General features: G+C 37.2%; 1 protein-coding gene across 12 annotated transcripts in view; it reads left to right on the plus strand.

The window, feature by feature from the left end:
* The window catches only part of LOC308177538 (uncharacterized protein), a gene marked incomplete at its 5' end in the record, with an annotated part of 322,880 nt that overhangs the window by 145,932 nt on the left and 153,639 nt on the right, over nucleotides 1-23,309 (plus strand). For all 12 annotated transcript variants that reach the window (XR_013939209.1, XR_013939210.1, XR_013939211.1 and 9 more), the window contains one exon: nucleotides 20,081-20,189. The remainder of the gene's footprint in view (nucleotides 1-20,080; nucleotides 20,190-23,309) is intronic.

A 23,309-nucleotide genomic window follows, 5' to 3' on the forward strand; every position in this document is an offset into this window, starting at 1 on the left:
GTACTTTAGATAAGGTGCTCATACTAGTTTACTAAGTTATAAAGCATAGCAAAGTGACACAGGGCTACATTACTGGACAACAGATGCTTTTTTTTTTTTTTAATTGTCTTTCTCATTCATCAGAGGACTTATTGAGCTGCTACTGAATTCGCCTGTGTTCACAGCACAGTGACAAAGCTGGAACATTTGCTCTCTGTGAACTCAAGGGCACTGGCCTGGATGTAGTCTCGAAGTCACAAGAGTATTCAGTTTCTGTTGATTCTTATCCAAGGCAGGAAACTAATCTTAAAACATCTTCTCCTTAAACTTCCCTGACTGACAGCTGGGTTTACTGGTTTCCCTGTGGCTGTCTGGAATGCCAACGGTTATAAAAGCTGGTAGTTCTTTTTTTCTTTCTTGTTAGCCTGTGATTACTGATGATCCTTCTTTGCTCCAGTGCTCTGGCTGGACCTACATGTGGACAAGCTGCTGAACTGCAGAAAACATTGCTGCCTTGTTACCAAGAAAGTGGTTGGCTGGGCTACATTTAAACAGCACTTCTTCCAAGCTCAGGATCGGTGCATCCCTAAGAGTAGGAAATCGGGGAAGGGGGGCAGGAAACCTGCATGGATGAGCAAGGAGCTAATCGATAAGATAAAAAGGAAGAGGAAGGTCTATGAAATGTGGAAAAAGGGCCTGTCCTCTTGGGAAGAGTATAGAAGTGTGGTCAGGACCTGCAGGGATGCGACGAGGAAGGCTAAAACCCACCTAGAGATGAGGCTTGCAAAAGAGATAAAAGATAATAAGAAGGGTTTTTTTAAGTATGTAAACGGTAAAAGGAAGACGAGGGATAATGTGGGTCCCTTGCTGAACGAGGGGGGTGTCCTGCTAGCGAGAGATTCTGAGAAGGCGGAGATACTGAATGCTGTCTTTGCTTCAAGGACTCCCCCCTGGGACTCCTCGACCCTGATGGGGGGAGAAAGGGACTGGGAAATGGAGGGGTCCCCCGTGGTTGACCCAAGGGTAGCTGAGGAGCGCCTGAGTGGGCTCAACACACACAAATCCATGGGTCCCGATGGGATGCATCCATGTGTGCAAAGGGAGTTGGCAGAGGTGATCGCCGAACTGCTCTCTATCATCTTTGAAAGGTCCTGGAGAACAGGAGAGGTGCCTGAAGTTTGGAGGATAGCCAGTGTCACTCCGGTCTTCAAGAAGGGCAAGAAGGAGGATCCGGGAAACTACAAGCCAGTCAGTCTCACCTCTGTCCCTGGAAAGGTGTTGGAACAGCTTGTTCTGGATGCCATCTCCAAGCAATTGGAAGAGAAGAATGTTATGAGGAATAGTCAGCACGGATTTACCAAGGGGAAGTCGTGCTCGACCAACCTCGTTGCCTTCTATGATGGTATCACCAGCTGGGTAGATGGGGGGAGAGCAGGGATGTCATCTACCTTGACTTTAGCAAGGCTTTCTATACTGTCTCCCATGACACCCTGATAGCAAAGCTGAGAAAGCGTTGGATAGATGAGTGGACAGTTAGGTGGGTTGAGAACTGGCTGACTGGCCGTGCTCAGAGGGTGGTGATCGGTGGTGCAGAGTCCGACTGGAGGCCTGTGACTAGCGTCATTCCCCAGGGGTCGGTGCTAGGTCCGGTCTTGTTCAACATCTTCATCGGCAACCTTGATGAGGGAATAGTGCCCTCAGCAAATACACCGATGACAGGAAGCTGGGAGGAGTGGCTGACACGCCAGAAGGTTGTGCCACCATTCAGCGAGACCTGGACCAGCTGGAGAGATGGGCAGGAATAAACCAAATGAGGTTTAACAAGAGCAAGTGTAGAGTCCTGCACCTGGGAAGGAACATCCGGATGTATCAGTACAGGCTGGGGGACGACCTGCTGGAGAGGAGCTCTGAGGAGAAGGACCTGGGGGTCCTGGTGGACGACAGGTTGACCATGAGCCAGCAGTGTGCTTTGGTGGCCAAGAGGGCCAGTGGGATCCTGGCGTGTATTAAAAGGAGCGTGGCCAGCAGGTCAAGGGAGGTGATCCTCCCCTCTACTCCACCCTGGTCAGGCCTCACCTGGGAGTACTGTGTCCAGTTCTGGGCTTCCTGGTACAAAAAAGACAGGGATCTCCTGGAAAGAGTCCAGCAGAGGGCCACAAAGATGATACGGGGCCTGGAGCATCTTCCCTATGAGGAAAGGCTGCGAGACCGGGCTCTGTTCAGCCTGGAGAAAAGAAGACTGAGAGGGGATCTTATCAATGTTTATAAATATCTGAGGTGTGGGAGACAGAGGGATTTGGCCAACCTCTTTTCAGTGGTTTGTGGGGACAGGACAAGGGGTAATGGCCACAAGAAGGAGCCCAGGAAGTTCCGCACCAACACAAGAAAGAACTTCTTCACAGTGAGGGTGACGGAGCACTGGAACAGGCTGCCCAGGGAGGTTGTGGAGTCTCCCTCTCTGGAGATATTCAAGGCACGTCTGGATGCCTACCTGGGCAGCCTGCTCTAAGGATCCTGCTTTGGCAGGGGGGTTGGACCCGATGATCTTTCGAGGTCCCTTCCAACCCCTTCAATTCTGTGATTCAAGTACCATCTTTCTTGGAAACCTATTGTCCAACTGTGGGAGGAAGAAAAGAATTTCTTGGGAGTTGCTCCCCAGGGAGAGACAGAACTAATCCACCTCCGCTGTTCTTGCGGGGTGTGCTGTTGTGAACAAAACAAGTTCTCTTTTAAAACACAGAAAAAAAACAAGTTGCCAGAAGAAGCCTGACAAAGAACACATGTATGTCAACATTTTTCTTTGCTAGAAGAAAACACACAAGATCTTTTTCATTAGTGAAACAGTCAGAATGCCAAGGTGAAATAATTCTGTGGGCAGTTCAGAAGCAGACAACTACAGTTTATGAAGATCTTTGTGAATGTTAGAGACTAGAATTGAATATCTATGGCAGTCACTTTCAGTTCTGTCTCACAGTTGAGAATATTGCTTGAAAAATAGGTAGATATTCCAGTTTCCCTCTCCCTCTTCCCTTTCCCACTTCATTTTTAGTTAGTGTATGTTTTGGTTATCTTAGTGTTTTGTAAATGCCTCAAAAAACATGTTTTTTTGAGTACTAAGTGTATTTCAAGAAAATCAGCCAAATTATCCAGAATGAAAAGTAAAGCTGAAATTTAAAATTCTTCAAATAGCCTTAAAAAATCTGCTTACTGATTTGTTTATTGAGAATGTTGTTGTAATGGGGAATTTGCCTGCCAAAAGGGATGCTTAATGTTCTTTGATTCCATTTTTTCAGTAATAGTCCATAATTCTAAGATTGGCTGCAAATTAACCTTGCAGGCATCTGAATTGAATACAGTCCATAGTTTGAAGAAGAAATGTGATAGGAACCCTTCAAAATTACAGATTTTTGGGGGGTACACTTTTTCTTGATAAGAATCTGAGTTCTTAAATAATGCACATTAACATTTTCTAGCTGTCTTTTAGGTTAAATTGAAACCAGGAATGTTTTATTTGTGTTTTTATGTTCTCTAAACTATTAGTGATGTGAGAGAACCATTAGATGCTTGAATGCTTCTTTGTATTTTTTTTCTTTTCAACATGCATATAAATGTTTATTTTCACAAATTAGCAAAATATTCCTGAAATAAATTAAGGCATTTAATCTTGGCCATCACTTTACCATTATTAATGCATGTTATTTGCATAGGAACAGTACCAATGAGCTACAGGCATGGCCTATGCTTTATACAGACTTAGAAATAGAAAAGTTGACACATTATATAGTCTCTATAGTTAGGAAAGTGATGAGAGTCAACAGGTGGATGGAAGAGGAAGGAAAAATGGGAGACTGATACCATTTTTTCAGTATGGTGAGCCGTGTCTTCAAAACACCACCTGCTCACCTGGCCTATGTATTGTTTTTGAGAAAGCTAGAAGAAAAAGTAGCTTTTCAAAGACAGATATGAAAAAGTAGGCTTTTGGTTGTATGCAGGCAGCTCCTTGAATCATGAAGCACATGAAAACTCCATTCCATCTGAAATTATTCATCTGAAAATTTACTGAGCGGGAGAGGGGAGTTGATTCCGTTGGCTGTTCTGAGTCTGTCTTGCCAGTGAGTCTTTTCAGTGACCTCTTCCAGTTAAAGGAAAAACTTTGACCTTCATGTAGAGATGATGTTTTGTCACTTTAGCAGAGGTCTCAGTTACAGTAGTCTTACGCTGAAGGCACTCTGTTGAATTGCACAGCATTAAACAAGGTGAGAACAGGGTGAGAAGAAAATCAGGCTGTTTCTGACACCAAGTATGTAGATGGAACACGTGGACTTTGATGTGAAGATCTGACACACAAAATAGATTCCTCTAACTTCACTTGGAAAGAATATGGTTTTATGTAAAGTAAATTTGCCAGCATTGTGCTGTTTGCAGATGTGGGAGACAATATATGTCTTAATATCATCAGTGCTTTAATTACCTCCGTAAGCATGATGTATTGTGGCATTTCTGGTTAAAGTCCTAATTAGCCTTCACTATCTAATGAGCATATGAAGGTTTGGCTTGTGGCTTTTTATCTTACTCATTATTATGAATGATAGGGCAACTGTTTAAAACCTCCAGTTTTACACTGAGACATAATTATTTATGAAAAGGCCTTGCCCTAGAAATGGAAATAATTATAATTATATTTAATCTTTTCATGGTTTATGCATTTTTTTTGCAGTGAAGCAGATGCCTATAGGACACTAATTACCAAGGGGGGAACTACCAGATAGGCTTATTTTACTAGCGCATGAACCCAAGTTCACATTTTTTATAACCCTGCTACCATTAATTTTCTTCATGTATGTACTTTTCATGTGCTTGACTTCACGTCATATGCATATGTTATAAGCACATTTATTGCTCAGTTTTAACAGCTTATGAAGGTTGACAGGATGACCACATAAACCTGCCTGTTTAACACTTCCAATTGCAGCTGCTGTTGCTGTTTTGCACTGATAAGGGCACGGAGACTGCTCAATACTAGGTATGCCTCCAAAACATGTGCAAAGGTAGCACAAAGGCTACTGTTGGGTTTACACCCACCAGTAGTTGGCAACATTGTGATGCTTTCTGTGTGCCTGCCTGAGAAATTGTGAATTTTATTTTGCAATTTCATGATCATCTGATTTATCTATTGCTGAAATGGACTTGAAAAAAATGCAAACTGCTTCATGGGACATGGCTGTCTTTTTGAAGAAGACATTTTTATAGTTTGCTAAGTTTAAATAAAGTTTTAACGAAGTTGATGGGCGTATCTTTTTTTCTCTCTAAAGGAAGGATAGTGAAATGGCCATGTTACAGGCTATGGCGACACTGGAGAGCTGCATAGTTTTACAGCATTTCTTTCTTCACAGCGTTCTTATATGTGAGTCATTGCTAGGGGCACCTTACTAGTGCATAGGCAACTGCTTTGTGCTCTGGGAGCTTAGGCACCGGGTTGTAGTGCACAGCAAAATAGAAGCCAGCAGTATGCGAAGGAAGTCCATGTTCCCCTTCTAATCCCAGTGAGACAGTGGTCTTATCCCAGAAATGTCACCTCGCTTTGTGATGAAGAAAGAATTGCAAGTTTCATTGTACTATTTGAATGATGACTGGGTACACATTTGGAAAGTGATGAATAATACAGCACAGATAACATTTAATAACATCTCTTGTCAGCTGCCATCCCATAATTCAACATCTTGAAAAGTGATTTTTATTTTGATTTCACTATAAATCTTTATGTCTGTCTATCTCCATTGTTGGCAAGACAAGGAGGTAACAAATGAGTGAAGATCTGTTTTGATTTAATCTTAGGTAACTCTGGGTGTCATTTCACAAGTTTAAGACAGTGTTGATGGATCACTTTGCTCACGGAGAGCATGCGGATAATAAAATGGAAAGCAAGAGGCCAAGAGCAGAAAACAAAAATATGCAGATAAAAACCCTGTTACCATATGCCATGCTTTTTGTTGTTAACATTTAGCTTTTGTAAGCAAATACAGCAGAGCTTAATGAAGGGAAACTTTTGAACAATTACTCCAGTTCCTCAGAAAAACAGGACCTTGACAGCACAAGGCAAAGTTGCTTCTCTGAGACTTTGAACCTCTCTTATGTGAAATGCATTTGAATGCCTTAAATCAAATCGAGCGTATATTCTACCATGCTAACATAATTTCAGCACAGATGTAGTGAGGAATCACACCATTCCCTCACAGTGATGTTGTGATCACTCCCTTTAGGATAACATTTTGCACTTTATTACTGATTCCTACTACCTTGATGCTCACATACATATACCTTGTTTTCAGGCAGTTACCCCAAGCTCCACACACAGCAAGCTCATTCTTCTTTTTGACCTGATATTCTGCAGTCTTCAGAAACTTGTACAATGTCTTTCTTCAGTTGCTGAATTGTAGCACAACGTGACTTTGGTCACCAGAGTTACAGTTCTCACTTTCAATGTTATTTAATAAAGCTGATAAAGACAAGAGTGAATGGAAGATATTATTAGAATTTTTATTTCTCCATAAACCTGAGTCACACTAAAAGGAATGCTTTGGTTATAACATTTTTATCCTCATCCATTAATAGTGTCTGTGGTAGTGTTTTAAATCCTATTTTTATGAAAGAAGTATTAGGAAGAAGAATGACTTCTTAACTAAAGAAATCTACTTCATTTTTTTAGTTATGATTTCTTCTTTCCTCACACTCCTCTTTTGTGGTTTGCTTTTGTTTACTGGCTTTTTTACATGTTTTAAATATACCTAGCTTAGTTCAGCAGTTCTTTATAGCAAGGCAGGAAGATGCTGTTTGTGGGATACTTTTGCCATGAAAAAACCCACACTCATGACAAAATGGGGCAGTGCCTGGTAATACTGAAAGGCTAAACAGTTGTAAACACAGATACCACATATTTGGTATTTGGATGGAAAGTAAACTTTTAATTTGTCATGTTTATTTATTTATTTTTGTTGCTAATTAGACTTCTTTGGATTTGTTAATATTAGTGAAAGAGAATATTTAATGGAAAATAAAATTGGATTGTTTTTTAAGCCTTAGCAACTTTAAAGTATTAAATACTTTAAAGTATTTGCACAGTTAATTCATGGATTTTATATCTGATGGTGAATTAAGGCTCAATTAAATATTTATTAGTATGCTCACAGCACACCTGAGGTCCTCAGCTGTTCAGAGCTGTCTTAATGAGAAAAAAGAGAATATGTATGTGTCCTAGAAACAGACATTGATCCTGCTACAATGAAGTGTATGGCATTAGGGACTGCAGAATTCAACTTTTCTTCTTTGATAATGTTTCTAGATGGTTACAGTGGTTAGGCATCTCTGCTGAAACATGTCCCTGAACTATATGCTGTGGAATATTCCATTAAAACAGTTTATGAATTTGCAGTAATTTCCTTGAACAAAGATAAGTACTTTTCTACTTCTAGCTATGTGAACTGAATTAAAATTATATGCTATTGTATTTTTCCAACACTATGTGAATTGTTGAAGATGGTAATATATACTTTTTTTCCCAAGATTTCTACATTTTTTTAAAAAAAACTAGGTATAATTTTTTAATGCATATATTAAAAGCTGAAAAGGAAGACTAACAGGAGCAACATAGCTACTAAGGCAATTTTTTTTTTCTCAGTGTGAATTCAGATCAGTATAGGCATAACCATCTCACCTGGTTCCAGTCTAAATTTTGATGAAGTCATTGGAAATGTCATGTGTATAGGAGAGGTCTAAGGGAGCTAATCAAAATGCACTGTCATAGTCTATGTCATTAAATAAGTATTATGATGGAGGTTTTAAGGAATTCTTTTATTGAATGAAAGATATCTGTAGAGCAACATACAGAACTGTTGCTAAAGCAATGAATTCTTCCAGGAAAGTAGGCCATATTTCTCTGTGTTATTTATTTTTATGGAAAACTTGCCTGTTTATTACTTCTTCATTTCCAATACATTTCTGTAGACATTCTTTGTGTATATATAAAACTGCAACTCTTTCCCAAATGGTATTCTCTTTAGTAAGACTATGGGTAATCTTATAAGACATCAAAAAAAACTTTATGGTTTTCTATATGAATTTGGCTGAAAGCACATCTATTTTTATTACATTTCAGCTAAACATTACCTATTGTTAAGCTTCTTCCAAATGCTGTTTTATAAAATTAAACAATCTCCTAAAGAAAGAGAATGATGTGCTTCTAAATTGTTTTACTGTCATCACCATCTGGTTAGAAAGGTTATTGATATTGTTCTCATTACTCATAAAGCTTTATAAAGAGCAAATGTGTCCTTTGACAAAAAAGTGAAATAAATGGCAGTTAGTTATACCTAGCACACTCAATAATGAGAGCTCAGATGTTGCTTTCTATTCTTTCTTGTTAACTTACTTCAGTTCTGTAGGAAGCATGGCAACAGGAAAAAATGGCAATTCTTGTGCAATAAGAAAATTCAGACGTGATTATGTGTGAAAGATTGGACAAACAAAGCAAAGAAAAAAGGATAATTGATGTAGGCACTGTATCCTTGAGGGTAGCATGTCTTACATACAACAGCAGATTTTGTGTGTTCTTATTGCACCAAATCTTTTTTCCCATTGTGCAGCATTCAAATGCTTTGAAATACCACAGCCTTCAAACACAAATGTTGCAAATGAAAATACACAGAAACCTTTTCTGAAAGCTTCCTTATTTTTTATCATGTACAATATGAACTTTAACACTGCTGCACGTTAACACTTGCATAATAGGTTGCAGTTGCTTCAGGGTGCTGCAATATTTCTACAGTAAAGAGACATAATTTTCCAAACACGCTATTGGGTCAAGTTGTGCTTTTGCAAACCACATTGTTTTATGTACGGTACAGATGGTTAGCATGGCTAGGTGAGCTGTTTGCTGTTTGGTTGGTTGCTTGCTTCTGTATTTTCTCCACTTCTTTGCATAGCCGCTAGGAATAACTTATCAAAGTTCATAGCCGTGAACTGGAGAAGTGTCTGGTTTTTTTTTAGGAAATTAACTAGCAGGGTAATGTTACTACCATTGAATGGGAATGGTTTGTCCCAGATCACCCAAGTCTGAGGAAGAAGTGGAACCTGAAGCTGGCTATTATAAAGCCTTATATAAAATGCACAAACACAAAATTGGAAATTCAGAGTCCTAGATAAACCCTAGGTTTATGTGGTCCAGTACGTGTTCTCTGATAGTGGACAAAATCAAATGCAGGTGGGAACAGCAGGCATGGTGCATCCTTAGAATATTCTTCCATTCTCAGATACTATGTAGCTCAGAGGGAGCTGGGGTGTTTATATGGTTTGAAGTTTGATTACTTTTTCATGTAATTTGCTCCGGCTCCTCTTGAGCCTATGTAAACTTTTAGCACACCATGGCAGGACATTTCACACACTAATTACGTGCAAAGAACCACTGCCTTCTGTTGCCTTCAGCCTATCTTCTGCTGACCTCATTTCATGGCAGCTAGTGCCATATTAGAATGATTCTTATTCGTGGTGGTTGGGGTTTATAACTGTTCCATACATCTCGCCAGGGTTGTCTCTGTTTTGAGCTGACTGTCTTTCTTGCTCTTCTCCGTTTGGCAATTAGGCAGGACCGGTCTGTACACAGTGTTTAAAATGCCATTGCCCTATGGACTTATGTAGTGCCACGATGTTTTTTTTTTTTTCCTCTTTCTTTTCTGATCCTTTTTCAATAATTACCGAACAACTGGCTTGCTTTTTTGACTATTTCTGGGAAGTCAGTGAATGTTTTTCTCAGCTGATGCTTGCATGCTCAGAAGCTCAAAACTCTGGTTCATAAAAGAGAATAGCCAGTCTGGGTCATCATGGATGTGAAATTAGGATTTTTTTTTCCCCATATGCATCATTTTACATTTACGTATGCTGGATTTTATCTCCCAGTTAGTTGCTGAGGCACTCAGTCCCATAAGATACTTATGCAATTCTGCACTGTTCCTCATTTTTGCTCGCTGAATAATTTGGTATCCTCAAAAAAGTATTTACCCACTTTTTTAGGCAGTTTGATGCATTGCCTGTTGGTGTCCAGGTTTTGGCAGCAGGGGGCTACAGGCAGCACTGCAGTGTGTGGAGAATGCCTTGGGGGAACTGCGGCCCGTGGAGAACCCCTGCAGGAACAGGGAAAGGTGTGAGGAGCAAGGAAGATGTTATGGACCGGTCATACCCTGCATCATAGCGCTGCTACATGTGGGGAGGTCAAGGAGTTGGGAATGGAGGAGTGAATCTGAGCCTGGGAAAAAGGGAGGATGAGCTGGTGTTTTAGTTTTCATCTTTGCTTCTCACCATCTAAATCTCTTTCAATAGGCAATAAATGATTTTTCCCCAGGTTGTGTCTGTTTTGCCTGTAATGGTAACTGGTGAGTGATCTCCTGTCTTTAACTCGACCCACGAGCTCTTTCATCTCGTTTTCTCCCCCTGCCGTGTTGAGGAGGGGGAGCGGGAGGGCAGCTGTGTGGGCATCTGTCATCTGAGTGCAGTGGGCTGTCTGGCACCAGCGCAGACTGTGGAAATCTGGTGACTTCTCTCTGCTGCAAAACCTATTTACTCCTACTTTGTTTCCCATCTTTGTCTACATATATGCATACATATATACATACACCTTTCTTATCTCAGGGCTACTGAATAGCCTGAAGAGCTTATGGTGCAGAAACTCGCATCTCCCTTATTTATTCATTCCTGTTTATTGATTTTTTTTTTTTCTGAAGTACTTGCAAGAAGGTTTGTGAGGTAGGATTTTGCCTTCTCATTATATAAAGTCATATGGATGTGTCACCAGTATACTATCTATTCTAAGTTATACTCATTATTCTCTACCCACTAAATCTGTTCTGCAGTACTCTTTCTGCTATTTAGTATGGATGTCAGGTTTTTACTGCTTTATAATTTGCCATATCTCCTCTTGAGCTGTTTTAAAACTAGTGTCACATTTGTGGGTGTCTAATCCTCAGGTCCAACAGAGTCACAGCGTGATGAGGGTGGATGTGCAGCCACACAGCTACTCCTGCAACGTGTGTTACAAAATGAAGCATACTCTACTGAATTTAGTACACATTTTTTTTTCTTAGATTTCCTTTTATTGCAAAATATGTTCATGTTTTATTGAAAAACATGGAAGTGCAATGTTTTTGAAAAAATAATCAACTTTGTGAGTGAGTAGGATGTTCTCAGTGGAAGAAGTGTTGCTTTTACAAGAATACTTGTAAAAAAATTATATTTAATAATATAATAATATAATCTTATTATATAATTAATAATAATAATATAATCTTTTTAATTATCTTTGATACTTTTAGGATCTTTCAAATGAATGAAGTCTGCCAAGGAATTCCAAAATTACTAGGGAGGGAGGAGAGGATAGGTGAAAAGCAAACAGACTGAGGCAATCACAAAGGCCCTTTTTCATCTGAAATGTGAATTAAAAAGCAAGAGCAGTGTCATGTAACGCTGAATTTTTGCTATATTTTCCTGTAATAAATCCACTCTGGAAATTGGTGGTTATGAATTTCTTATAAAGCAAATGCAATGAACAGGTGTGATGCAACACATTATAAAGGATGAAGATCACATCTGGTTATTCAGAGCTTTGGCGACACATGGATTTCTGAGGCAAAAGGTTTATAATAGGAAGTATATATGATATCTTATGTAATTAATTTCAGTGTTTACAGTTTATGGCATGGCAAAACATCAGGACATATTTCAGGTATTTTAGTTTACATGTGTTTTAATTTGTGCAATACGATATGACATTCAGATGGATACATATCTTTCCATTTATGATGGCATAGCTCAGTATATAAGCAATGCAAGATATGTATTCTAGTCTAATTTTGCTTGATAGAGGCAAAATGGAAATTATAAATAAGTATAAATTATTGTATGCATTTAAAATTTTCTGGAGTAAATATCGATCCTATAAAAATATTTTGCCAGATTTTAGGAACTGTCTGTATGTTTAAAGGGTAGTTTGAAACACAATCCATTTTATTTTATTTTATTTTATTTTATTTATTTTATTTTATTTTATTTTATTTTATTTTATTTTATTTTATTTTAATTTTATTTTTTATTTATTTTATTTTATTTTATTTTATTTTATTTTATTTTATTTTATTTTATTTTATTTTATTTTATTTTATTTTATTTTATTTTATTTTTTATTTATTTTTCCCAAGAGGGAGACATCTCTTTCGAGTTAAGAGATATCAGATGATCGCAGAATCCAGGAATAATCTGTATTAAAGATGAATGGTGATATAAATCCTACTGGCTTGCCTTCCACCTTACTTGCTATGATTTAGCTACCACACTGGCAACCTTCTCAGCAAGTGCCAACACTACGCTGTGCAGATAGGATCAGATTCAAGGTCTTTGTGGGGATGAGTGCCTTGAAGAATCATCTTCGTTACCTTCTTCTAGTGGTTTCCAGTCATGGTAGCTAGACTGCTGGTTTCATGTTACACACAAAACAGCTTAAAGCGTGTGTTCTACAAATGCTATGTGAGAAATAGCCTCTGCTGGAAACCAAGGCCACAGGAACAAATTCTAGATGTTATAGCAGTACCACAGGGAAAGATACTGCGATAGTTAGAGCAACCGTGTATGGCACAGAGTTGAAAGAAAGAATGGAAAAGGGTCACAGACAAACAGAACAGTGACACCTTTGTTCTAAAAGGTTAAGATAAAAACAACCAAACAACTAGAGATCAAGACAGTTAAAAACCGCTGCATTTAAACTCTCTGAAAATGGCAACTGAGCTCATGGATTTCTTTCAGGAAGGAAAAAAAAAAAAAGGAAGAAAGTAGATAGGTGAAAGAAATATGTTGACATGATTTGGTTTTAATTCAAAAACAGATTGAACATTTAGATATATATATTTATTTACAGAACTACAAAAAAAAAATCCTTCCGTAAGTCTTAATGTATGAGTGACTGGTTACCCATAATTTTATGTCTTGCAAACTCCCTCAAAAAGCTCTCTGGTCTCCCATTAGGTCCATAACTGCTTTTCTTTGTGTGTTTGTTTGGCTAAGAGCAGCACATGCCATGGTTGCTTTGGAGCTACTCATGGTTGACTGATCATCTCATTGCTGCCCTTTAGCTGATGAGTGAAATGAGAACAGCTCAAGTCTGAATTCTCCCTGCTCTCTTCTGTCAGGGCACTAGTTAGTTGCAGTTCTCTATTCAGTCATTAGTGTTCACACAGTTGAAAGTTAAATTTGTGAAACCTTAACCACATCAAATTTGATTGAAATGGCCTAGCTAATTGAAGAGCTATTGCAGGGAGAGTGAAGGACTGACAAATGATGATGGATAAACAGGGAGTGGGATAGGTATGGTTTGCTTCTTTAGTAAAGCTGGAGAAAGCTAAAAGACGTCAGAAGTGCTTTTCACTCTGTTATGTAGTCTCTGAAATAGTATAGCTGTAATGGAAATAATTATCCTAGAAATGGATGTTGTTTTGAGAATCCTTATACAAATCCTTATATCTTCTAAGTATACAGTTATGTTTTGCTCTTTTGAGACACTAATTTGGTCCTCATTAAACTACATATTTAATTTAGAACAATGCTGTTGAGCAGAATTGATCTAAAAAATTTAACATTTATCTTCTTGTTGTAGTTCTGTGCCATAAACAGCAGCAGTTGTTTTGGAATATAATCCATCTGGATTTCTCCTGAGTATTTCAAAGCTTTTTTTTTTTTTTTTTTTTTTTCCTGGAGAGAGGTTGCAAAGAAAACCTTGGAGATACGCAGCTGATGAATGTTATAAGCTGTCATCTTGACAGTTCAGAGAAATCCTATCTGACTGACAAACTCTTCTGATGCACCTGAAAAATATCATTAAAATCTAGCGCATGAGACAGATATTCAGTTACTCGGTATGCCTGATTTACAAGAAGTTAAGCTCAAAGTTACTTTTAAAGAAATGAAATGTTAACTTTGGTGACAAGTGGATGTTAAAATTGCTAATCACAAACACGTGGAAGAAATAGCATGGGCCTGGCTGTTGGATTGTACAGCTGGAAATAAATAATCTCCCACAAATTTCCCAGTGGGTAAATATAGACAGTTCTTGGGCAAATATTTGTTAGGTTTGTTGTTCCTTATATTTCTCTGATATAGAAAAAGATTCACTCTACTAAACTCAGACTTACAGCAGGAGCATGTGGTAGGGAGTTGGGTTCATTTTAATGAGATTTTGATGACTATACACTCCCTTCATGAAGTGCCGCAGGACCTCCATATTAGAGGTTTAATGGTGGTTTTTGTTTGTCTTTTTTTCGTACGATAATTGAAAATATTTTCAACCCAGGTACCTGGGTTGAGCTCCAGATTTTATAAAGAGAAGTTAACTGCAAATAATACCTGAACAAGAATATTGCTTTTAATGCTCCACATGCACTTGCATAGTGGCAATGCAGAAATTATAGTAAACTATATAAGCAGTGGCATCCTGAAAGAAACATGACTACAAAATAGTGCTGTGTTTTGTCTTTTCATGGCAAATTTAGTTAGTTTCAATTTATTATTATTATTATTTTTAATATCAGGTTCTGGCCTGTTGGGTTATATTAATTACAATGTAGAATGGTATGTTATCAAACCTCTTCTGCAGTCATGATATCTTAATATTTCCTGCAGATTAAAAATACATATTAAATATAGTAGGAACATGCAGTGTAAATATCTTCACTTTGATTTTTATTTAAGAGCCTCAAAAAGTTTTCAAACTATCAAAGCCCGAGTATGGCAAACAATACGTGAGAAGTTAAGTATAGCTGAGCTGAATTCCTTCCTCTGTTATAAAAAAAATTGAGTAGGTGCTAGAACCGGGTGACCTCTAATGGTCCTTCCAAATCTAAATTACCCTCTGATTGTGATTTTCAAATTTAATGAAACTTATTCTCTGTTGTATTGAAGTTTATTAATAGAAGCAAAAGGACTCTGCATTGTGAGAAAGTATTATATCACTTGAAATGATGGTTATTATCTCCAAGTGTACTAAACCTTGCAATTCAGTAGGAAATACCATACTCAAGGTAGTTAGGACCATTGCTAAGAGAAAGAGTAAAGGCTGACTTGGCATTTACTGCAAAGAACGTTATAGCATCTAAAGTGATTTTTGTTAACATTCAAAAATGTGGACAGTTCTGCAGCCAGCAATTTTTGTAGATGACCATGGAATATCGTGGGTCAGAGTCAGCCAGCATACTGGAAGTGTGACAGTCGCATGTGGCTGGGTGATGCAGTGTGAGGACTTCGGAGAACATATCCTCCTGGCTTTTCGACACAAATTCCAAAAGCATTACACCTTTCAACTGTGAAACGTTCAAAGGTCAAGTATCTGCAAAAACGAAGCACTTGTCACTGGTTAAATTACTTCAGTGAGCACAGATTAATACTGTCAGTAAAACTGGAGTGATGGTAATTGCAGTACTGAAGAACGTTTACTTGAGTATTCTCTCTGCCAAACACCAAAGCACTTGATTTACATTATCTGCATATAGAATATTTTATGAAGTATCTAATGAAAAGCACAGGAATTTTGCAGTTTGGCAGTAGGAAAGTTAGCAAGGTAGAAGAGTGTGCAGAATGATACTTAGGCATTTCCCAATAGTTGTTCAGTGATAAGAGGCAGGTGAACTTGAACTCAGATTCATCTGCTGGAAGGAAGCAAATGACTATATTACCAGGGATGATATATGGATGTAAGCATTTTTGGCTGCTTCTGGAAATGATATGGGGAATTTCAAACTAAAATCAATTTTACATTGCAAGAAGACAATAGAAGGCAGAAGGGATCCATGGTATGAGAAGGGGGAACATTGAGCTGGGGTTCATAATCAATCGGTAACCCAGTATAAATATATTTAGCATTTCTGTTGCAAGATAGATACTAACTGAATCACTGACTTTGTATTTAACTATTATGTAGTAATTGAATTGCTGATTTATCATTTAGAAGGATGTAGGATAGGCAATGCAATAATGCTGCGGTTAAGGTGGAGTGAGGGTGAAGTAGCTGCTTATCTCTGGGTCAGTTTTAGGAGGCAGCTCCCCAGGAGGACAGCTGCAGGGCACGGACAGCCTGCCCACTTATCTCCGGGCTGGTTTTGGAACTGGCTGTTAGCAAGGATGATAAGCAAGATTGCCTACACAAAATGGAAGTACAGAAGAGAAGTCAGAATAACTTGTAGCGAAAGATTTAACTAAGAGAATTTATTTGTATATTCAAGCAAAAAGAATATTAGTGACACATACAAAGTGACAATATTCTAATAGTTGATGAGAGAATATTCTAATAGTTGATGGCTTTTCAATCTAGAGAAAAATGCAGGCATAAAAAGTTCCAGCAGTCATAACATAATGACAGATATACTTGGAATGACACCCAGGAGCACATTCAGAGCTGTGCCACTAGCTAATTCACCCCTGAGAACAATCTACCTAGGGATGTGGTGAATAATTTGCTATTATCCAAAATCAGGAAAAACTGTAATTTAATCCTGCATTGTTAAGTGAATCTATAAAATATTGGGGCCAACTCCATTCACAAGGTAAAATCATTTGTAAGTAAAATGCAGTCATATGACATATGCTGATTATTGCTCCTTTCTGCATGGTCTTTATTTTTCCCTCAAGTCAGCTAAGTTAATCATTATTGTCGCTAAATCTGATGTTCTCTACATTGGTATGGGAAATTGAAAGATTTTATATAAGTGATGAACATCGTAGCTGTCAAGATTTTTTTCTCAGATAGCTGGTAAGTATTTATATTTCAGCATATGTACTTTTGGGGCTGCATTTGTCATATTCCTACTCAGCTCAAGAAAAGAGTCCTGTCCACCATTTTGTAATGCCACTAGATATTGTTGACAATACAAGCAGAGTCTTTGCTGAGATCAGATTAGATTAGATACTGCTGTGTGCTTTCCAAAAAGGGCAATATGTGCATTTAATTTTATCTTTGTGTGTCCTTTGGGCTAGGTGCTGCTTCCAATGGCAACAGCTCATCATTGAAATGCTTTTCAATGGGGTCTGGGCAGAAATTATTTCCAGGAGTGCAGTTTTCAAACACAATTCATTTTTGCTTCCACAGAAAAATGAAAGTCCTGGCAAGTGTTTTATTGGCATCCTTATTAAAATTGCTAGGTGTGAGTTTGCTGTCCAAGAAAGAGCAAAATATCTCAGACTGTAAGAATTCAGACTTTTAAAATATATATATATTTTCTTTTTCCAGGAATACCCTTTCATTCAGTTTTGAATTTGCACTTATGTTAGGTGGAAGTATACATTCCAGAGGCATGTGTGCGACATATTACTGAAGAAAAGCACCAGGAGGCTTAGTTGCTTCGTTTTGATTCCCTTTTGTTTTTCTTTTGGCCAAAGGTCAGGCAAAGCACTATTTCATAGGATGAGCCCAATTTTTTCAATCAGTTTTTATGAAGAAATGAAATGATAGTTTACCTGCTACATTTCAAGTGATATAAAATCAGTAACCAGAATCACTGGTAAGGGATCACAAGGCATGTTAGCACATTCTGTTTGAGCAGTCTCAGTAGCTGACTAGGGGATGTGCTTTCACAGTATATCCCTCTGGATGTCAGGCATGCAAAACAATGCACGGTTCCAGCTATGTGTAGAAAGTAGATCAGTAGCTTCTTGAGAATAACTTTCGTATAATTAAAAATCTAAAACAAACAAAAAAATAAAGAAAGGAAATGGCATAGATATCATTAAGTCAGTGGCACAGGAGGACATGGCACCAATGATTTCTCAGTAGTTTTCCAAGAACTACTTTTTGCAAAATTCATTGCAGATAGTAATTTAGTCCCTACAGTAAACAAAACAAAACACTGGATTTCTGCAGGTGAAGAGATCCAAGTTTTGTCAAATGGGTAAAATAAGAAAAACAGACTTGGAAGCTAAGGGGAGAGGGACTATCCAGCCTGGGTGAAACTAGAACCCGTCATGAAACTATATGCCTATTATGTGAAGGTTGTATAGGAATTGAGGAGTTTCCTGGTATTTATTCTTAGCAATGTTTAATTAATTTCCATCATATTTGTCATGTGACTTTACTTTTTTATTAGTTTTCTGGGTGTGAAGCTGTATTTCTGCTGATGTAAAATAATGTACTTGACAGGTACACCCTGAACAAATGAGTGGATCAATTGTGTACCTACAAAGGACCTATACAGCTGTAGGACGAATTAAACTTTACTCTAGTTATATAAAATCAGATGATGCCACTGGAATTGAAGTTTGTTTTGAAACTGATACAGTGAGACACAAACTGGGCACCGAGCATCAAGGGGTGTATGCCCTTTGCATGCTGCAAAACATTTTTTCTCTCACACCGAGGCAGAAGAAAAAAATGAGCAGTTTTACATACAAGGTATTAATCTTACACATTTTCCTCTTCGCATGAACTTTAACTTGACTTGTGTATGCTATTGCCAGTTATCACCTTCCTTTAGGTGACTTTTATTTAACCAAAAGTGTTACAGCTAATCCTTGCTTATCAAAAGAAGGCATCTTAAATCATCTCTCATTTAGGCGTTCATCTTTTTAGATACATCACCCATATTCTGAAATACACAACATCGGTATGTAATATGTGAAAGATCTGCTTGTGGTAAAAGGTCAAGAAAAAGATTTTTTCTTCTAGCAATTGACATAAAGAGTTTGAGGTGAAATACTTTTCAAGGTATTTTGTTTCATACTTGAAGTCACATTGTGTGATATAGTAATCAATAAAGACCATGGTGATAATCATTTCTTTGTGCAAATATCAGTGCTTATGAACATTACTGATAAATCTTCCTTTGGCTGCACAGGCTTCATTAGCTGTGGTTACAAAACAGAATATTTTATTCTTACTAGCATTTTCTATTTCAATCTGAAATTATAAGTCTGTAAATATTTTTAATTTAAAGTAGACAGATATGTAATGCATTTTTTCCAATTGATAAGACAGTACAAAAATATGTAAGTTGCAAATTTTCCCATAAGCAAAATATCATCTCATAGGTATGTTATTATTTTTATTTTACTTTGGAGAAAGCTAATGTCAAGCATTCACCGTGTTTGAGAAACTCTGATTCTCTGAATATTCTTTGAGATTTGAGATACATACCAATTGTAGAAGTAATCATAAAGAAGGTCATTGAAGTGTACAGAACACCAGTCAGCTTCAAAACGAACCAAGATGTTTAAGAAGAGCTGTTGAGTGAATGTAGTAGCAATGCATTTCTATTTGCAGAGACAGGAATTTGGCAAAAAGCTTCACTGTGTTTTTCAGAAAAGGATGTCAAGAAACTCACCAGAAACTGTTTTTTTTTTTTTTCTTTTTTCTTTAATGGTTATTAGTTTAGTTCATTCTTAGACTTGCATGCATTTTCCTCATTGGAAATTAAAATGAGTTTATTAAAGTTTCATGATGGTCTTTTGAACACTGTAGGAGTTGCAAGGGTTAATATGGCACTGTCAGTCTGACATTGGCTGTTTAAAAACATAATAGTGTGGCTGTTGGTCCTGTCACTATGAAGAAGTACATACATGAGGAACTGACTTGATACTGGCTCCTTATTGCAAACTCTGTAATGACAAATTGCTAATGAATAGACCAGTGAGAAATCCCATGTTTTTCTCTCTGTAATATCTTGAGCTCTCTAGTATAATTTCATTTAATCTATTATTTTAAGATGCCATCACTGCAAGACAATTGGTCTTTACAAACCATTCAAGGCAGTTGTGTGTGGAATAAGCTGGTTAGATTATTAATGCAATTTCTACCATAAGTTTCTTCTTGTATTTGCTTATAAAAGTCTCAGTTACGCATTCCTGAAACTTTCCATGCCTTTCAGCTAAATGAGTTGACACTAAGCAAAGGTATTAAATAATGTAGAAAATGCTGGTTGTGTTATGCATTTGTAAACCAGAAAGCACTAATAACTTTACCCAGATATTTTGATACCTATATCATAAATAAAATAAAATAAAATTAATTTTATTCTACTTTATTTTGTAGATTTTTCTAGAAAAAAAAAGAACTAAGTTCAGGGAGCTTTCTGCATAAGATGGCATTAAGGATTGAAATGAACTTTGGAAAAACATTTAAAGTGGCTTGGCAAGAGAAGGTAAGAAGTGAACTGATTTTTTATTTTTTTATTTTTTTTATGTTTACCTGGTGCAAAACTATAAAAGCAAAATGGTATAAAGACATAACACTCCATGGGAGAAAAGTGTTATAGCCTCACTCTGATGATTTACAGAGACTGTGAATTGGTATAGCCAAAAGCTGTGGAGCATTTGCTCTTAGTTAAAGGAGCAGTAATTCATACTTAATACTCTAGGTATGTTGAGGGAGCTGGGGAAGGACCCAACTGTAATGCAATGATTGTGTTTGTGTTTATGACTTAAGCTGGTGGGGAAAACCTCTTTTTTGCTTGAGACTGAAATGGGAGTTGAACCTACATCAGCGCAGCTTATGGAAGGTATCATACGTTCACTCAAATAGCTAGCATTTTTATCAGTCCATTATGGAAGAATTATGAGAGACAATAATTGGTAGGCTACTGGAGGAGATGGTTTTATGAAACACCTTTAGCATAAGGTTACTTTTTAATAAATCTGTACGTTGTTGTTAGTGTGTTTCCATACCAGTATTGGAAATGCACATTTGGAACTAAAAATTACTCAGTTATAATGTCTTTAGTTTGTTAAAAATGAAAGGAATACCATATTATGTAATTGCTCTAAATGTATAGCATTATACCTTTATATTTTATGTCTCCATCTCAAAATTCTAGTTAGAATTAATGTTGTTTAATGACAGCAAAAAATAGTCATTGTGATGTATGGTACAACATAGCTTCAGCCCTCTTCATTTTCTCATTGTAGTCTTGATTCACATGATGAAATTGCTGCGTATTTATGTGAAGCTGTGAATACAGATAGAAGAAAAAAGGCTTCAGCCATGCTGTGATTTTTTTTTTTAATATTCTGTTTTATTGTATTGTTGGCAAAAAAAAATGACACTATCAAAACCAAAACTCTTGGGAGGACGTATCAACAGCATTTTCATTGAAAATAATTCTCAGAACTTTAATGAATCCAGGATTTAACTTCTGGTCAACACAGAAGATCTTCCACATTTTAATTGAGAACCAGAGGTTTATCAGTTATGGAATAAATCCCTTTCTCCTATTCTGATACAATAGGTATATTAAGATCTCAAAAAATATCACAGGACAAAAATATTTCCTTTTCAGCTTTAATACACAATAATTTGGAGAGTTGTCTGTAGATGCAGATACCAAATTAGGATCATGAAATGGCCATACATTGAAATAAAAACAAATAATTCAGTTTAAATATTGGTAAGACTGTTGTGCAAGACCTGAGCAAACTGGACTCTAACAGCAAATACTCAGGTCTGATACAGATGGAGTTACTACTCCTTTTACTAGCGTTGGAGATCTACTCACTTTGTCTGACATGCGTTTAGGCAATTTACATCTGAAGTCTCAATTGCATCCAGAAGCACAGAGGTTAAATAGCCAGAGTCTGCAGCTGGCATGCCTCAGCACAGGTCAGACAGGGTATGGTACAAAGAAAGTGCTCCTGCTCTCAGAGCAGTGAAGTAATAGGCTGAAATTCAGCCCTAAATAGTGCGGGGAGATTGAATGCAAGGATAATATTGCTTCTTATCTATAGGCTGAGATTCCGTCTCATCTAACTTGAGACTTCTGCAATACAGATATCTGTATCTTAGTTGGGTTTCTTTTGAACTTGCTGAAGAGAAATAGGCACTTACAGGGAGTGATTCATCAGACCTACTTTAGTTTTTTTCTTTAAGAAGAGATTCAGTGACTCTATTGTATCATTTTGAACTGGGTGAATTGACAGATTTTGCCCCCTAGGAAGTAAAGATATTTCAAGCTGTGTTCTGTATTTTTTTTTCTTTTGATGAATAATTTGAGTTTAAGCAACCTACTGCTCTCTTCTTGTTTAAACTAGAACTTTCAAAGTAGGCTAACTATTTGAATCTGTAATGGTAGGTTTTATGAATAACCTAACCTGTATTTGAGAATTTTGTGGTTTTAGTTTATGAACGTGAAATGGTCTAGCTTGTTAAACTCTTCTCCTTCACTGAGAGAGTGATGAAGGAGTATGACAATGATCAAAAATTATGTTGGAGTTTAAGCCAAAAGTTACTACTTATTATCAACTAGAATAAAATCTCATGCAATCAGCCTCCTGAAATTTGTACATCAGAAGTTTGTTATTACAAAACCAAAGTGGTACCTCATGTATTAGACTATTTCTCTTTTTCCTCAGTATTGGTTATACAAGAGTATTTACATTATCTCAAGCATTCCTGTAAATAGATTTGATGTCCAAATTATTGTAATGCCAAGAAATTTTTCACCTTTTTCATCTTTGTCATAATTATCCAACACATCTTCTCTTCTGGCAAGAATTCTTTTGAGTGCTGACAACTGCTTCATTTTCTCAAAGTTTGTATTTTGAAAAAATGATTTTATTGTTCAGCTATTTAGAACGAAACCTGTCAGATACAATTAATAAGTGACTCAAACTTGTAACAGTATGCTAAACACTAAATGATGTTCAGATTACTTTTTATTTTACTGATTCTTGGACAATCAGAATTTTTTGGTTTGAATTCCTTAAAGCTGGTGTATGCCACATTTCAATAGCAATACATTGGAACACATCATATCTTCAGGTATTTATTCAGTGGATTAGGATATGACTATACCCCGTGTACTGATGCCCAAATCAAAATTCATGTAAGTTATGATTCCTGCTAACGTCTGGATGATTCCTGTTGACTTCAGTGAACTATGTTTTTCTTTGATAGCTTCTCCAGAAGTTGTCAAGAGCAATGTATCATTTTCAGTTTAATGCATTGCTAGCTCTTTGTTAAGGCAATAGGCTAGGACACAAAAAGGCAGTATGAATATACTTGCGCTGTCCCTAAAGGAATACTTGGGAATATTTTGTGAGCTTAAATACATAACATCAAAAGAAATAAAAAGGTGTATGCGTGCTGAAAGCTCATCCAATTTGTCCTGCTGTGGCACTGGCAATTCTTGTGTGCCAATGCAGCACTAGAGCTTCCCTCCAGGTCTGTGGTTCTGTATGCCAGCTACATATACCAAAGGGAATCTGATGCAGCAAAGAGTGTCAGGGGATGCCTGTGTGTCTTTTCACAGCTGCAGCTTGGCACTGTA

This window comes from Anser brachyrhynchus (genome assembly GCF_964034855.1).
Source record: "Anser brachyrhynchus genome assembly, chromosome: 14".
Lineage (NCBI taxonomy): Eukaryota > Metazoa > Chordata > Aves > Anseriformes > Anatidae > Anser > Anser brachyrhynchus.